Consider the following 19,272-nt stretch of genomic DNA (forward strand, 5'->3'; position numbering starts at 1 on the left):
TATCATAATTCACCGCAAGTTTTCATAAATTCATTACAAACATAAATATATATAGCTCAAATGTTCACCAATTATCACAAACAAAAACACATAAATAAATAAAATAAATGTTGACATTCTTTCACAATTCTAAAAAAGTCCATAAAAGAGTTCAATTCATATTCAAGGCAAACAATTTGAATAACAAACTTCCATCATTGGCATGACAAGGCAACAACACCCTCTTCACAATTTCTTCAATTTAACCTGAAAAAGTTAAAAAGTTTATTACAAAAAATATATATCTAATTGGTGAAACTGAAAAAAAAAGCCCAAAAATTTTGAAAAACAAAGATACAACCAAACACAAAAAAAATCAAGTGCTACGGTTGCATACGATTTCCTTATTTTGCATATGGTTGCATAGTATGAATCATAAATCATAAATTAGTTGCATATGGTTATCGTCACAAACAACATCAATGGAACAAAAAAGGGCATTCCAAAGATTAATTCCAGAAAAATACAAAATTAAAAAACCAAACATGTCTAATTATATTAATTTGATACTTCATCCAAAAAATAACTTCACCAAACATGACTACAAAATAATTTATAACTCATAGTTTCATCCTTAACTAATCAAACAAAAAATAAAACATCAATTAGGGATAAGGAAAATGATGAAAATTGGGGAAAAAAAGAAGAAAATATGACAAAACCCACTAAAGATAATATAGAAAACAAAAATCAAGAAAAGACAAAAATTAAACTTACCAAGATGGAAAAGCTCTGGAGTCTCGTCTAAAGATAATAGTGTGATGATCTTGTCGTGGATATTTGGATGTGGAAGGATTATGAAGAAAAAATAAAAAAAAATCAATAGATTAACTAGAGAAGCCGAGGAACGGAGGAAGTCAGGAAGTGAAGCCAAGGAGAAATGTGCCGCTGCACTTTGCTAGCTTGCTATGTGTTTTCTTAATGCTAGGGTTTTTTTTATTTAATCTGATTTTATTTTTTGGTTAAGTTAAATAAAATTCTACACAACTAGAGCATGTCCCTCGGTTGTATATTAGTGGTAAGCATACCTTAATGCGGTCATGGAGACCCGAGTTCGAATCCTACCAGCCTCCATTCTTGTTATTGTTTTGAATTTGAGGTCATATTGTTTGCAAATTTAAGAACCGCCGGTTTACGGTTCATACGGGTTTTAACGGTTCGTCCGGTTCGTACGGTTTCTAGCGGTTCTTCATTAGCTTCCGGGTTTGATGCTGGACCGGACCGGACCGGTGATGCTACCGGTTCGCAGTCGAACCGGCCGATCCGGTCCGGTTCTGAAAACATTGCCTTGGACTGTTCTTTCCCTTCATCTTCCTTTTCCCTTTTTTTTTTTACTAGTTGCATGCAAAAGGCAGGTTTCAAAGAGCATCGTCCCAGATCATTGCCCAGCTTCGATTTAACATAGTTCCAAGTCACTTTATCACAAAAATCACCCATGTCGCGACCAATATTTACCAACTTGTAAGCCAGCATATTGTGTTCTCGATGTACGAGACGCAACACAATTTCGTCCTTCTCTTTGCCATAAACACACATTCTTGCAAGAGGCTGAAAGTGGACTAGGTTCAACGCGATGAGGCCACTGCACGTATTGCTTACCTCCAAGCAATCTATGCAAATGATGAGGCCTCCATAATGCCAGTATTCTTCATTCTTAGACACGTGCATCGCGACGATAGCTACAACCTTCATTTCTTCGACTCCTGACTTTGGTTTATTTTTATCAAAGATTGGTATGCGAAAGCAATATACAGAATCTAATCTACTCAAAGGGTAGTAGATTAGGAGTCCATCTCCAACTATACCAATATAACGTTGTCTTGGCACTTGTGGATCCTTCTTTCATTCAAAACAAACCAAAGAAGCATCCATGTATACAGTTGGGAACTCATACCCTATGCCAAGCGGATTAGGCAATCGAGTGATTGGCAGATGTTTGGTCTCCTTCACCAGCCCATCATCCTTAGCCACTATCTTGAATCCCTTCGATCTCATGTAGACAAGCAGGTGGGGCTATTGTTTGGAAAGGGTGATCATAAAAAGGGTCATGTACTGCTTCTTCGTGATATACATAAGGCCCACCTTTAAAGGATGACATGCAATTATGCAAGGAAGTCTTCCACCAATGTGTGAAATTCGTCACAATTTGAACCAACTTGCCATACTTCTACAATCAAATACTAAAAATCAAACTTTAAACTTTAAACCCAAACATAAACAAAAACAACAAACATGTTCTGAATTAGATTTTGAGAGGAAAGAATTACGAAGAATCTGTAAGAAAAAAGGGAAGAAAGAGAGGGAGAATAATAAAGGAAGAAAGGAATTTTATTTATCAACAATCAGCAATAATTCCTAGCAACAGTGATTTGACCTCTTTAAACAAAGATACAGTCTTGTCATGCTAATAATTGTCATGCTAGTAATTGCCTTACTAGACTAATCAACCCAATTGTAACTTAGAAGACAAAGATACAGCATTGTCATGCTAATAACTGCCTTACCAGACCCAATTGTAACTTAGAAGATACAACACTGATAATTGTAACTAACTTTAGGCATGCAGACTTAATATTGTAACTTCTACTGATAATTGTAACCTATGTTTTTTGATTCAGACCAGGTATCGATTCAACTGAACTCGAGGGTCAGGGATCAATGGGTTTGATTGGATTCAACCGGAGGTCGAATTGGATGACGTCATAAACACATATTAATGATATATAATTAAAATAATATATAAAAATTCCCTTTAAATTGGTGGTTTACAACTTTATATACATATTTGATGAGTTTGGATTTAATCCAAAAGAAATGCAATTAAAAATTATAGGTAAATTTGTAGTTTAAAAAATATAATGGATGAATTTTGTACTTCTTAAAATAATATAGGGTCAAAATGAAATTTTTAGTTTATCCTGGGACCTTTTCTTCCTCCTATTCACCATAACTCTTTTCTTGTCCTTTATCCCCACAATAACTCTTTTCCTCCCATTCCTTCTTCTTCCGCTCCAGTAATATTCTTCCTATTTCTTTGTCTGTTCCTCAAGTCTCCACGCTGCCTGCAACCACTTCATTTATCTTGTTATCTTCCTTTCATTGCCAATCCTACGGCTATTTCATTTTTTCGTTTTCTTGATTTTTTTTACCTTTGCAAATTTGATTTTGTTAGTTTTTTCTTGTCAAACTCAGAAAATATCAAACTTTTCATCTTTTTATTTTCTAATTTCTCTTTTCTTTATGTTTCTCCTTTCTGCAATTTTCTTTGTCTTTTTTTTTTCATTTATTGACATGAGATCTATGAGATCTTATTTAAAAATTAATTATAAGGGCTGGTTTTGATTGAGTCCATGCCAGCTAATGATATGTGGGAAGAACTGGAAGAAAGCTATGTTGCTGAGAATTGAACTCACAGGCGGGTAAAAAAAGCTTAGAAGAAAAGGAAAAATGGAAAAGCCCGATTTCAGAGGTTGTACCGGTTCCCAGTTGAACCCCAATTTTGACCGAGTTTTGGCCAATCGAGTTTTAAAGACAACTTGGACCGAATGCCTGCCCGATTCTCGATTCAATCGGTCCAACCGATTAGTTCGATCCGAATTTAAAAACATGGATTGTAACTAACAACCACTGATGTTGTTGTGGCATGTAGATTTATTCAATCATTCTATTTACAATTGCTAGCAATTAATTGCAAGTCGTAACAAAACACATTGTTTCCTTTGCAACGCCTCGCCTATCCCTGCGATGTGCATAGCCCATAGCCACTACACGGACAACAACCATTAGGTTCGACAAAAACCATTTGATTAGACCATTAGACTTTAGACCATTGCACTTGACAAACCAAATTATAAGGATAAAGATAATATGGTAAAGGACAAAGACTTACCTTTGTAAAAGGTAATATTAGATCCCTACCCTCGCACTATCAAAAAATGTAATTCAAAATATTAGGATACTTCAGCATACATAATTTAGTCGTTAGATTGGCAATATACAAATTATAAGGATCATTATAACTCACCCCATTGCTTTCAGATTTGGAGAATGAGGCGAACTTAATATTTCAAGGGCTATCAATTTCTAGAAAACACAAAAACATAGAAAATTAACTTCTCTAGGAGGCATGGAAGCACTAACACTAAAGTGACAAGAAAAATCAAGAAAAAGAACACATAAAAGAACAGAAGCACAATCATATGCCTTCCAAATATATAAACCACATGTCAATCCAAACAATTTAAAAAGTCGCACAACTTAATCCAAACAAATTAAGGAAAAAAACTAAATAATCACCTTAGTAGGACCATTAATTGAACGCGGAACGCTGGGCTTTGCTGGACTTGTGCAATACTACAATTCCAAACATCATAAATACGCTCGTTACACATACATCTAAATAATATATAAGCAAAAGTAAACAAAAGGCTTTACAGCCTTTACAAGATTCAAAACTCCAAATCACACTAGAACTCACTTAATTAAACATTAACTACTAAGAATTAACCCTAATTCGATCCTACTAACCCCTAACACGGCTCACTGTGGTCAACATGGCCCTTAGCCATTTATTTAACCAAATCAATGACTCAAGTGACTTAATCAAACGCTGGAAATAACTTCACGATTTGCAATAATGGGAACAAACAACATCACTAAAACAAACTTCAGTTTTAACTTAAGAAAATGATTAAGTGACATCAAACTTTCTCCAAACAACTTGAATGGCTTCGTTGCTAGCTAGATTCTGTATCATTCCCCTCCTCTTGAAAGCAATTTGCCCACAAATCGATACACGAATTGTTACAAGAGGAGTTACATGCCATCGGGTCAACCTTGTGATGATCACAATAAAAAATTTCATCCAACGCAAAAACCATCACTTGCAAAGATTGAAAGGACATCTTTTCGCACCTTGAATCCCACGAACCAGCCTCAATGCATGCTCAACCAAATCTGGTTTAACACAGGAAAATAAACAACAAGTGACGGTATGTGTAAAAGGATCTGAAAACTTATCACTTGTATCCAAAAGATAAGGATTTTCAAAGTGGTGCGAGGTATATCCCATGAAGCCGAACTCCTCATGCTCGAATAAACTTGCAAGATACAAAAACTGATTTGGTGAAGTTGAACCATTACAAGGACCAACTACAAGTCAAAGATAGTAGTTGTAATGATCATTGAAGAACTCGCTCCTTAAACGAACTCTTGGTACACAATCAGCTCCAATGTCTACACAAGCAAGGCACCAAAGATTAGCAATCAGCTCAGAAAAAAATAAAAAATAAGAAAAATAGTTTAATTAAAAAAATGAAGCAACTTATGAATTTAAAAGACATATGGGTATGCACGTTAATATGATTATGCGTGTGCTTAAAAAGATAAAAAGAAGAGAAAAACTAATATTAGAATTTAAGTGCCGTTACATGCCCAACAGTGTCTAACAGGCTTCTAGTACCGATGGCCTTCCTAAAAGTGCAAAAGGCTATTAGAAATGTGTAAGCACAAATTTTGTTGCCTAAAATAAAAGACAAGAAAACTTGCACAAATATCAAATTTATTAAATTAAATAATAAGTAGGCTACAATCTCTGAAAATTCTTGAATCAAAGAAATTAATCCCCTGATTCTTTTCTTCGAATAGCTTCAATTGAAGGGCCGAAAAGACTTGTTCTCCAATCGAAAGGGTGTTTCCTACAATTTCGGCGTAGAAAACGATTGATTTGATGATGGCGTCAAACACTTGGAACTTCGAGTCTTCAACACCGATAGCAGGAGGATTTGTTTGACTTGATTTGGGCTTGGATTTGAGGAAGAAAGCTCTTGAGGGAATTTGACAGAGTTTCTCCGAATGTTAGGGATTTTTCTATATCTTTGCCTTGAGGGAAGACCTCTATTTATAGCCAAAATATGTAGGCTAGGTCTTCAAGAAAACCCTCAGAATCTTCCTGCATTTTGGATCACTTGTTACCCAAGAAATCCATTTAACTTGGGCTTAAATATTGGGCCAACCCAGATAGTCCATTGTGAATTAATAAATCAATTAATTCACTTCAACTTAAATGGGCATTACAATTTTAACTTGATTTAATAGCCCATATAATACTGGCCCAATTTGCAAGTTCAAAACATAATGAACTTTTATCATTTAATTTAATTTAATCAAGATCAATTTAATTTAAATAAATCTTGACTAAATAAATTAAATAAATTTTCTTTGTCTACAAAATGATATTTGTCTTTAAAATAAATTGTGTAATATGTTATTTTTGAAATCCATTTCATAATTCATAAAGTTCGGGGAATAATAAAATTTTATTGAAAGATTTCAAATAATTTTTTTTTTGGAGAAATAAAATAAGAACAAAAGTTTAATATATAATATAAGAAGGATTAGCTACTACACGTGCTGTGGGCTAATGATGATTACACTTTGCTTGCACACATGAGGTCTTCCGTTTGATCCACCATTCCAACATCTTCTAAAAATTTTTTCCACAACAACATGCTAGACTTGAGTTCCTTACAAAATCGGCTAATTCATCAGGTTGACCGGTTGAACCACTGATTCATTGACAAGTCAACGGATCTATTACTTAAACGATTCAATTAAAATCCTAGCTCAACTCAATAATCTATTGACCGATTGAACCGTCGGATCAGGTCGGTTTAATAACTATGGTTAGTGGTTATCCTATGTTGCATTATGCATTTATTTACAATTTATCAAGGGTAGAACTTCTCTATGGTTTCTGAACTAGGTGGTTATGTTAGCAAGTTCGTAAAAAAAATCTGCCACTTAGACTTCCAAAACAAATTGAGCACAACTCTTGCAGCAGCTGCCAATGCTTGCAATAACGCCTCATTCTCTTCCTTTTCCCCTCTTTTCCTACTTTATCTTTTTCCTCGTTCCCTCTCAAAACTCTCCCGCTGCCCGTATTTCATCCTTTCGTTCTTTCCCTTCCGTTTTGCTATATAATTTTTCACGATTTTTATATTTGGTACTGGCAGTTAGATGTGGTGCAAGCGGTTGGAAATTTTGGCCGTTGCTGTTTTTGCATCACAATTTGAGCCCTCATTGCCATGTTTGCGAGTACTATGCTTTGCTTATGTTGTAGTCATTCATTCCAGTTATGGCTTTTGTTCTACTTCACAAGTCACCAATAGTGACGCAAAACTGGTCAATTTAGATACCATAGTAGTATTGAGAAACTTTCTCTATTTCAATTGTTTTGCAAAATTATGTCTCTTATTTTCTGCTTTGTTATGATATAGCTCGATATAACTTGCTAATTATGTATTAGCAATAGAAACAAGCTAAGTTAATAGTTGTGCAATGTGTATGGCCTGCCTAGTTTGTTTGCTTGGAGCAAGTGTGTTATTATATATTATAATTATCTCATCTACTTACGCATGCATCTTGTATACAATTTTGCATCAAATGTTGTCGATACTTTCCACTTTTCCAATTCATTTGAGTACTTGAAACATCCCTTGAACAGCAAAATGAACTAAAAGTGAAAAAAAATAAACTAAACTAATTTCATTTTCTCTCTTCCTCACTTGATAGCTATCACAAAGTGAGTTCGTCTTAGTTCGATTTACTTTCTGAATTAAATTCTTAAAAACCTGTTGTGTAGAAAGTCGGATTTAATTACAGTCAAGATAGAAGAATATATGTGACAGCTAGCAGCTAGAGGTGGCAAAATAGGCGGGATGGACGGGATTTGGTTGGATTTGAAATGGAACCGAATCATATGGGTTTGGGTCTAATCTTATTCATATGTGTTTTGGGACTAAATTGGGCGGGATCACTTTGGGAAGGGTTTACATTGATCCGCCCAATACCCAAATCTATTTTCTATATTTTTTCCTTTAATTCTTTTTTTATTTTTTATATAACTTTAATATTTTTGTTATTAAATTTCTTTTGATCTTATTGTGAATTTATATTTTCCTAAATTCATTTTACACTTTAAAATGATCAACAGTTACTTCAAAAAGACATAACATTTTGGTAAGAATGAACATATCTTCTTCCTGGATTAAACCAAAAGATTGAACGTTTTGGAGTATTCATACATGAAGTTGACGTTTTCACTTCCTCAAAAAGCATGAAAACAAAAAGGCAAAGGAAAATAGCTAACAAGAAAATATACATGCAAGTGCCTTATACTTAAGATTCCCACTAAAAATTGGATTAACAAATAAAGGAAAAGATAGATATACAACCATATTCCAACAGATATCAAGATAGCCAAACACCGAGGCTGTTGAATATTTATCCTTATCACTGTCTAAGGATGGCAGGTCTAAACTAACTGAAATACTGAAAATTCTTGGATAAATGAAATTTGTTGGGAAGATATTTGGGCCCAATGGGTATCCAAGTATTTCCCAACATACCCCATCAATTAATGGGTACTATTGGAATATGTCTCATTTTAAATCCAATATCACATTAGAATACTCGTTCCGCCCAAAGTTCAATTGGGTATGGGTAGCCCAATAGGACTTGGGAGAAATTGCCACCTCTACTAGCAGCTGAATTTTAGACTCACTACTAAGAGTGTAGGCACGTAGGAGTTAATATGCATCAGATGCTTGGAGAGCAATGTAATGATTTTGGGACATGATTTAGCAACAATATTGTTCTTTTTCTTCAGGCATAGATAACTCTTCTGGCTATCAATGCTCAAGGATGTCACCAACCAAACCAGCTTTGCTTGCTGACGGAACCAACTAAACGAGACAAACAAAAGACCTAAGTACAATGCACTCGAGACACTGAACATGCATGCTCAATACGAAGATCTATGCAATCTTATGTTTCCCAAAATTTTACTATCCCAGATCTCTTCAAAACTAGATAATGTGATTTGCAAATACTGGAATTTCTAATCCTTTTTCGTATACATATTGTGAATATATAGCCTCACGCATTTGTGTAACACCCCAATTTAACTAGTATAACCAAAAAAAAAACATAGGGCTTAAACATAAAGAATCTCATAGTCCGTTAACTTTAGAATATCCAATTAGAAATAAATGTAACAACCACTTAAAGATTCCACTTGGAAATTCGATAGACCAATGACTCAAAAAGGACTAATACATACCGTCTGCTTTTATTTCAATACAACAAATCAGTCTACTGCTTTACAAAGGAACATACATCTACACAGAAATCAATATTTCCGGCACTCAAAACTAAACTCAAACAGCAATATCAGGTATTAATTAATATTCATATCACCAAAAACGAAGCTGTTAGAGAATGAAACACAATTAAGAGAGAGCAAAATTTAATTGTTATCTCTTATTGGGTGATCTATAGGCAAAGATGTCACCTACTTTGTTCGTTGATTAGTTTCATCTGATTCAGTTGTCTTGCAGTTGTTCATCTAACATTCTCTTAATCTCTGTTTGTTTTGAGGAAATAGGAGGGGCAGGAAAGAAAATGAAATAGAAAGAAAAAGGTTCTAATGTTCGGATTGATTTTTGAGGAGGGAAACAAAGAGTAGAGAGGAAAAGGGAGGAATAAAGTGTAGTTATTTTTTGTCACTTTTCCATCCAAAAGGCAGGAACGTAGGGAAAGGAAATCAAAATTATTGAAACTTTTAAAATTTTCTAAAAAAAAAAAACTGCGTTTACAAATAAGATTTTTAAAAATGTAATTAATGTGTAATAGATTTCTTTCCTTCCCAAACTTAAGTAATATTTTCAATGTTTCCCCTTTTCTATAGGCGGTATGTGTAATTACTTTTGTTTGATTTTGTGCTTAAATAAGAGAAATACTAGTATTTCAACTAACGATGTTACCTAGACTATTTTCATCAGGTTTTCACTTTACATGAATCATATGCAGCTTATGTAGATATTTTGAAACATTATGGGATCATGTAATAATTGTTGAATCCAGGAGATATGTGTAATTTACCCCAACTAAACTAGCTAAAGTTTAGTTGTAGGTCAAAAATTCTTATCCAAGATGGAGCTTGAGAAATAAATGTTATAAATGGCAAATAGTGAATTTTCCGTGTATCACTTTAAATGTGTGTCCTCGTATATGTTTGAGTGACAAGAGATTGTACATAAAACATTGGCAAAATGGCCAACTTCGTTCAAAAATTTTTTTTACTGTCAATTTCATCCCTACTTAATTTTTTTAGCCAATTTAATCCCTATATTTATTTATCGGTTCCAATTGAGGAACGCTGCGGCGGCGCCACCTTGTAATTTCGATCAAGCTTCTAATTGAGCACTTAAACAGGGGTATTTCGGGTACTTCATTGATAGGGCTGTAAGATAAGAAGTAAAAACCGAAATAAAACTTTACCAGCATATTTTTATCACTCAGAAAAATCCAAACCGAAAACCTCAACTTTTTCTTGCAAAAACCCAGAACTTTAGTGAATGATGTGTTGAACAAAATCGACTGAAATCATAATGAATAAGGAAATGTAATGGCGTAGGAAGTCAAAGGATGGAGGCAGCAAGTGATGAAAGGCGTGAAAGAAGAAATTTTGAGAAAGAGGGGTCAAGCAAATTAAGTAAGTTGAACCACTTAAATCTCTTTGATTTGTTATGTTAATAGGTTAATGAAGTTTGATGTGGGTTTGTCTTGTTGTGAACAGCAAGTATTGTACTTTAATAGCAAGATCGATTGAAATGTCGTGGGAAAAGGGCTTTGTTTTCTGTTTTTCTTTTTCTTTTTTTTCTGAAAAGAGGTTCATGTGGTCCATGACTGTAAAATTAATGTCTTGTTGCTTTCATATTCCTCAAAAGGCAGACAATGACTATAAATTACAAATTATGGTAGTAATTTATTTATTTGTTTGGAAAATAAAATAGGTGATGACTCGGATATATTCAATCTATATATCTACTATGGTAGGGCATACATTGAAGAACCAGAAGCAAAATATGTGGGGGGTACCATGGAGCATTTTGATGGGGTTTTGGCCTCCAAGATTAACATAGCTTCTGTGTTAGGCTTTGGTCATTTACTTGGATGTGATGAAAACGCAAGTTACAGATATAGAATCCCTACCGTAGATGGGAGACTGAGACTTAATTAGACAAATAGATAGTGAACAAGATGTCATGGACATGGCTGCTATAGGTAAACAAATTGGAAAAGTTGAACTTTACGTTGTCCATGAGTTTCATATTAGATCCATGGAACCTAGCAAGAACAGGGAAGTTTTCGAGAGTGAAGGTGAGAATGAAAAAGAAGATCTGCTATATGTGGACATCACATTTGATGAATTCCTTGGGAATGAAGAACTTCCAATTGATGTAACTAAAGTAGATTGGGGGGAAATAAAAAAGGGTAAACGGAGAGGTGCTATTGTGATTGAAGAGGATGAAGGTGCAAATGATGAAAATGAACTAGAATTAGAGTCAACGGATGGTGGTGAAAGCTTTTATGATAGTGACTGATTTTAGGGAAGATGAGGATGACATAATATACAAGAATTGTTCAACTACTGTTGATATGGCAATTGATGGTCAGAGGAGCATAGATGATGCTACTTATGGAGGGAAAAATGTCATACTAACTGGCGAAAAGAAGAAAGGATATGTGCAGCCACAAAAAGCAAAAGCAAAAGCAAAAGGAAAAGGAACTCTTGCTGCTGACCATGACTGTGATATTTATGATGGTGACCAGATTCCTATCCAAGAGGAATTTGATTCCATCAACACAGAAGAGTTGAATAGTTGCTCTAGTAGCTCCGATGAAAATACCTCAAGAAAGAAGGTGAAATCTGTAAGGTTCAAGCCAGAAATTGATATGAAGGACCCCAAATTCTTTGTTGGTTTACTATCTGACACTAAGAAGATATTTAAAAGAGCTGTTGAATTTTATTCTGTGAAGTGGGGCAAGAAGCATGGTTGGCAAAAGAATGATAAGAATAGGATCAGAGCAAAATGCAAGAAAGAGAAATGCAACTGGTTTGCTTATGTTGCAAAAGAACCAGATTGCGATGCATTCGTGATAAAAACGATGGGGCCAGAACATTAATGTGGTAGAACTTTCTATCACAAATATGCAAATTCAGGTTTTTTGGCTAGGCATTACATGGAGTTTCTGCGGATGAATAGGAAGTTATGGTTGGTGCATTTAAGGACAAGGTACATGAAGAACTGAACATGAACATCACAAAAGATCAGGCTTGCAAGACCTTTGGAAAAGCCAAAATTCTGATCCAAGGAAAATATAAGTAGCAATACACAAGAATTTGGGACTATTGTGAGGAATTGTTGAGCTCAAATCCTGATTCGACAGTGCATGTAGAGACAGAGGCTGAAGAATTTAGTGGAAAAGAGAGATTCAAAAGACTATACATTGTTTTGCAGCCTTGAAAAAAGGCTTTAAAGAAGGTTGTCTGCCTATACTTGGTGTGGATAGGTGCCATCTAAGAGGACCACATCCGGGAGTACTTTTGACAGTTGTTGGGATAGATGCTAATGATTGCATCTATCCTGTTGCATATGCAGTGGTTGAGACCGAGAACAAGAGATCTTAGACATAGTTCATTGAGTTCTTAAAGTTTGATCTCAAAATCCACGACAAAAAACAATGGACATTTATTAGTGATAGACAAAAGGTATAATGATTAATTACAGAATTTTTTGTTGGAAAACTACTTTATAATGACTAATTAGTGAATTTTTTTCATATTTTCATCTAATAGGGTTTGGATTCCGCCATCCAAGATATTCTTCCTGGAGTGGAGCATAGACACTGTGTTAGGCATTTACACCATAACTTCAAGAAGGTCCATCCCGGGGAAACACTTAAGTGTATGTTTTGGGCTTGTGTAAGATCCGCGTATGTCAATAAATTTGAAGCTAAAATGGATGTGTTGAGGCAGTATGCTGAGAAAACACACAATTGGTTAGTAGACAACACATCACTATACCATTGGTCTAGATCACATTTTAGGACCACAGCGAAGTGTGATATTCTTCTTAATAATTTGTGTGAGAGTTTTAATTCTGTTATATTAAAAGCAAGAGAAAAGCCTATCCTTGGTATGCTTGAAAACATTAGGATATACCTAATGGAAAGACTTAGGACAAAAAGGGAGTGAATGAGAAAAAGAAATGATATTATTTGTCCAAAAGTTCAAAAAAAACTTGAAAAGGCAAAGGATAATGCTAGATAAAATATAGCTAGGTGGTCTGATGATGACAGATTTGAGATGACACATATGTATGGGATCACGTTTGTTGTTGACTTAAAGGCGAAGACATGTACATGCAGAAAATGGGAACTCACTGGTTTACCGTGCTCTCATGTTATAGGTTGCATTGCTTTGACTAGAGTCGAGCTTGAAAGTCTAGTGCGTCTATATTACTCAAGGGATGCATATCTAAAGGCTTACGAGCCAGTTATGGGCCAATTAATGGACCTAATAATTGGAAAAGATCTAAGAAGGTCCCTATATATGCACCTAAGAAACTAAAATTTCCCAGTAGGCCTAAGAAGGCAAGGAGGAGCGAGCCGGATGAGCTACGAAGTGATTCCAAAGGGTACACAAGACTGTCTAGAAAGGGTATTACACGTATGACTTGCTCTTTTTGTCATCAAAAGGGTCACACTAAAAGAAGATGTCAGCTTAGCATGGAAGGAGTAGATAGCAATGAAAGAATACCACCTGTGAGTAGTAATAGGTGTGAAAAATGTAAGAAACTTGGACACAATACAAGAACTTGCCCATTGAATGTCAAGGGAAAAGACGAAACTCACGCTGAAACTGGTATGGCTGAACTCTTATTTTCTTTCATATTGCACTATTTTAGTTAGCAGCTACTAATCTCGAATGTTGTTGCAGCTCCTTCTGTAATTGGAAATACTGGCTTACCACGTGATAAGTAGATATTCCAAGACTCTGCTACATTGCAAGAATCAACAACATGTATTCTTTGCTTTTAAGTTTTTTTAGTACTCCTGTTATTGTTGCTGGCTATTGTTACGGCTCCTTATTATTGGAAGGTGTTGCAGCTATTTATTTTTTCACCTGTGTTGCAGCTTCTTATTTTTGTTTGTTTGGTTATTTTGATGAATATATCTGAAATTTGTCATGTTTTTATAATGCAAGTTGATCAAGTGCTTGAAGAAATTGATGTTCAACCTACTGCTCCAACTGAAAGCTCTCAGCGGCTGTGTAGGACCATGTGTTGTTTTTTTGTCATGCTTCGGGTTAGACCAAAAGAACTTGCACTTGCTGCTAAACACAAGCATGGAGAAACAGGATGGCTACTGTGAAAAGGAGAAAACAAAGGGTAACTTTTTGCAGCCACGAAACCGTATATAAATTATTAATTGTTATTTACTCTTGGAAGTTCTCACTACACGTGAATTTGCAGTCTCATAGGATACTCGATGAGTCGGATGACCAATGAAAATGAATGCAGCCAGAGAAGTTGATGATGAAGTTGTTTTTGACTGTTTTTGGGTTGCTAAAACTGTCCAGTGGCTAAAATAGTTGCAATTGACTTTGTCTTTTGTCCTTTTTGGTAGTAACAAATGCAACTTGATGTATGAGGAACTTTATATCATGGGATTCACTTGTTTTTGTAATGAATCCTGGAACTTATTGTTTTTTGCTACTAAGACTTCGAATCTAATGAATTCAATTCACTTGTTTTTGTAATGAATCTTGCAACTTAATATTTTTTGCTGCTAAGACTTTGAATCTAACGAATTCTGGATTCGGGAATTTTGTAATGATTCACAACTTCGATTCTAAGGGATTCACAATTTTGTAATGAATCCTAGAATTTTATGTTAGTTGATAATTCTTTCTTACATATGAAAGCGTTCTTAATGTTCATACACAAGCAATCTTGATATAATGCAATTCTTCCACTCCAACCAACAATAACCAAATAACATATATACATCACCAAAAACTCACTTAATGAAGCTGCTCTCTTTCATGTTCAACATTGAATTTGTAAAGATACAACTGGGAACTCAAAACTATTACAAATCCAAGACAATCCATATGCAAAACCTATTACATGAAACCTCGGGAATTACTTCATTCGAAGAAGGCAGCATTACATGATCCAAAATATATGAATCATAAACTTTCGTATGATGTCCAGAACTACTGCAACATCTTCAATTATAACAAGCTACCCTTTGGCCTTTGAGTGCCCCCGAGTATAGCAACAACTAAAATGCAGCAACAAGTACAGGCTAAGAGCAACATTTTCACTTTTGCCTTCAATTTGCTGATTTCAATCTTCAGTGCTACATTCTCCTTCTCGGTACTTCTCAGCTCCCTCAAAATTGCAGCCAGCGTATTCTTTATTTTTTGGGGTATGGGTGGATCATACCACAAAAAAAATTTACAAGCACCACGTTTCTGCATTCACTACTATTTCATAGTCAAAATTCAAGCAATAATTCAACAAAACCTAACATTTAGCACATGCACAAAATTATCCCATAATTTCTGCAGCCATGAAATCTTCTCGATAGGTTTGATTCCGTCCATGCTGTCACAATTCTGCATTGTTCAAGGCAGTGGCATCGCACGATTTTATCTCTATTGTAATATTCATCATTTCCTTCATAAATTAGGCTTTCTAATTTTGCACCATTCAATCCGACGCTCTTCAGGACTCGATCACTACATCGTGAGTTTGAGGATGCTTTGTCCCAATTCCTACTTGAATGCATTTCGCCGCAGTGATTTCATCTAGAGCCACTTTGGGAAATTTGAGATACCGAGCAGATCAGATCTCCCTTTTTATCAATAATCCTAGGATTACAATTGGACTCTATCTTCGATTTTTACTTCTTATCTTACAGCCCCATCAATGAAGTACCCAAAATACTCTTGTTTAAGTGCTCAATTAGAAGCTTGATTGAAATTACAAGGTGGGGCCGCCGCGGCGTTCCTCAATTGGAACCAATAAATAAGTATAGGGATTCAATTGGCCAAAAAAAATTAAGTAGGGACGAAATTGACAGTAAAAAAAGTTTAGCGACGAAATTGGCCATTTTCCCTAAAACATTCCGCTTTAATTATTTGGTTTATAGTAAATCCGACCCAACAAGCAATCCGATAGAGAAATTGAATTAATGGATCACTAGTTTAACCTAGTGGATTACTGGTTAAATCAATGGGTACTAATTTAATATTTATAAATAGAAAATAGTAATATTAATATACGCAAAATATCTAATAAAGTGCTTTTAGATACTAATTATTGCATTTAGAAAGATATATAATGAATATATAAATATTAATAAAAGATTTAATTTTATTTTATCATACTTTTACGTAAATAAATAATATGATCAAATAAAAAATAAAATTTTTGCAATTCTTTTCAAAGAAGTAGTAATAATTTTTTGTTATTTTATTTTTGTTTTAAAAAATAATTTTCTAACTGCTCAATATTATCAGTTTGAAAGTTAAAAGGATTAGTTGTACAATAAAAAAGTAAAAATGTTTATTTAAAAAATATTTAGTTATCAAACAAAAACTAAACAAGTAGCAAAGTCTTATGTACATTTAAATGAAAATTCAATATAGAAATCTAGTCAAACGTTATACACTTTGTTTCAAAAATAAAGGCCCACAATTATTTGTTTTTTTTTTTAAAAGTCAACTAGAAAATCAGACGGGTTTCTGGTTGAACAAGCGGGTCAAATGGATTTGTCCAGGTCACTCCTTATCCGGTTAAGCTAGAGACTGAAACTAATACCTAATGCTGAGATCACTGGGCCGGGCTGCATTGAATAACTATGTTGTAAAAGAATTATGTGCACTGGTCACCAAAAAATCCCCCTTTCATTAAAAGAAAAAAGGAGCTTAAAAATCAATATCATAAGTAAGACGATCATACATAGCTCATGAATGAAAAGAAGATTACTAAGAAGTGAGAACAAGAAGTGATGCCATTGTCACTGCCAAAAGAATTCTCGTACATGATACGGAAAAAGAATTAAAAATAAAGTTGGTATATACTAATAGTTACAACATTGTTAATTTGAGATAAAGTTGTTGAGAAGGTTTCGGTCTAATAGTCATGGTTGAGATTTTAGAATTTAGAAATGTTAGGTTCAGATATTCTCTCTTCTTCTTACTTTTTTAATTCTGCTCGTCACTTGGTAAAAAAATTATCTTAAAAAAAGGTTTGAGATAAAATGTCTGCCTAAGTTATACTACATAACAGCTCCGTCTACTCTCCTATGTGCCAAACTGCCCCGTCAATAAGCTCCTGTTGGATTCCTTCAAAGAAAAGTAATTTGACTTGTAAACGCATTGTTTTGAGTAGTATGACAAAACTCCAATCTGGGTATCTAAACGAGTCTAAAGAAGTAAACAAACTGATTTGTTATCATGTGTTTGAATAAAGCTTGATTTCTAGCTTTCCAGATATGGTATACCACCCCAACAAATACCAGTCTCCTTACTTGATCTGGAAAAGATTTCAACTTTCAATGGGCACTTAACCATTGTACTTCATTTGTCTATGGTAGAATATCTCTATCAGACAAGCATATGTGTAACAATTTTTTTTCACATTTTCCTTGAAACAAAACAGTCAAAGAACAAGTAATTCGTGGTCTCCAATTAGCCTTGACATAACTCGCAAAGCTCACCTTCCAGTCTTACTCCCAAATTCTTCAATCTATCCTTAGTATTTAATTTCCTAAGACATAGCATCCAAACAATAAAAACATATCTTCGCATTGCTCCTTTTTCCGTAAACCAACTTATACCAGCTTATTGTGTTGCCAGGAAATCTCAACAAATTCATCCCTGCTTTTACATTGGGTACGTTTGGACTGCATAATTTGTTTTGCTTAATTTAGTGTGCAAAATTTAATTTTAAATAATTGTTTGGACACGTCATTTTTTGCATTTGGTGTCCACAAGCGGATGCTAAGTTATACCCACCAAATTAACAGACAAAAGTGGTGTTGGAGTTAGGGTGCACGTGGTAGAGGGACCCATCTTATTTTATTCAATTCTCACCTAACAGCTTTATTACTTCCGTACTGACACGGCAACCTTTTGCCTAAAATCTATCTGTTGTTGTGAATAGCGTAGAGGAAAAAGAGAACAGTCCATCGAGCGTTGAGGATTCTATGAGCTTCCGTTTGCTGCTTGAGAGATATACTCCAGCCACCACTGCAATTCGTATACCCCTTCGACCAAGAAAAAGGTTTCATCCAAAATGACATCTGCTATCCGTGCTTTCTATTGCCTGTTGACGTCAATTAGAGTGCCACAAAAGCCACCAGTGGAGGCACAAATAGACAGCTAGATATGGGGTAATTAACTTGCGAGTGCCAAGCTGAATACCAGAGTTCTATCCGGGTTCACTTCGAAAAAGAGCTTGAGCTTTCTAACTGGAGCTTATTTAGAGGAAATTCAAAGGTGTCATCTGAAACAATTTTGTAACGAATTTGAGAACCAGGTTAGTTGCAGGTCTTTTTTTTTACAAGTTTTTTCACGCATTTGTCCAATGTATGAGTCAGCCTTAATTCGAAATCATATAGTTAAATTTTATGCAGTCTGAAATTTTGGGTTGCCGCCCGCGTAATTGCCTTCAGAGTTGGGCGTAATTGCAGCGTATAGGCACCTATAGACACGGAATTTGTGGGTTAGGATGAAATTGCATGTTTATTTGTAAATCGAGTTAAGCCAGCATTAGCATTTGCTCGAAAGTGAATAATGCCTGCTGAACTGAATTGGACTGATTCTTAGACTAATCTTGACTGTCGCAGATCTTCTATTTTTTGACAGTATAGATTTCATCGAAATCCCATAAACGGAATTTGAATGTTGCTGAAGTATAGCTGCTATTTGAAAAAGATAACAGAATTTCTGTTGTTTAGAAATATGATGAAGTAGGCTTAACTTGTTTATATGCTGAAGTTTATAAATATCTAAGTATGCTAAAATAGGATTCAAACCTGTTATTTCCCTCTCCGGTGAAGTATAAACAGATGCCTGCTATTGCTTGAAAAAGATATACAAGACTAAGTCCATTAACTGTTCCCTCTCCGGTGATGTTATATATCCTGTATATTGAAGGAAAAATACAAACTTTTTTCTAGATGTGGGATTCAAAATCAATTTCCTAGAGCTACGTTTGATACCTTATGCTTGGGTTGCATGGTTATTGTGCAGTTTCGCAGTTGTGGATTTGCCTTAACAGTCTGACTAGATAATTATGGATTGAGAGA

The 19,272-nt window shown here is 34.8% G+C and overlaps 1 long non-coding RNA gene across 1 annotated transcript; it reads right to left on the reverse strand.

Moving 5' to 3' along the window:
• On the reverse strand, positions 1–979 carry LOC140005707 (uncharacterized). The gene is made up of 2 exons (XR_011813272.1): positions 757–979; positions 1–246 (listed from the first exon to the last, which is right to left on the reverse strand). It is a non-coding gene; the product is annotated as an uncharacterized lncRNA (long non-coding RNA).
• Between the last annotated feature and the right edge of the window lie 18,293 nt (positions 980–19,272).

Source organism: Coffea arabica, chromosome 4e (assembly GCF_036785885.1).
Source record: "Coffea arabica cultivar ET-39 chromosome 4e, Coffea Arabica ET-39 HiFi, whole genome shotgun sequence".
Taxonomy (NCBI): domain Eukaryota; kingdom Viridiplantae; phylum Streptophyta; class Magnoliopsida; order Gentianales; family Rubiaceae; genus Coffea; species Coffea arabica.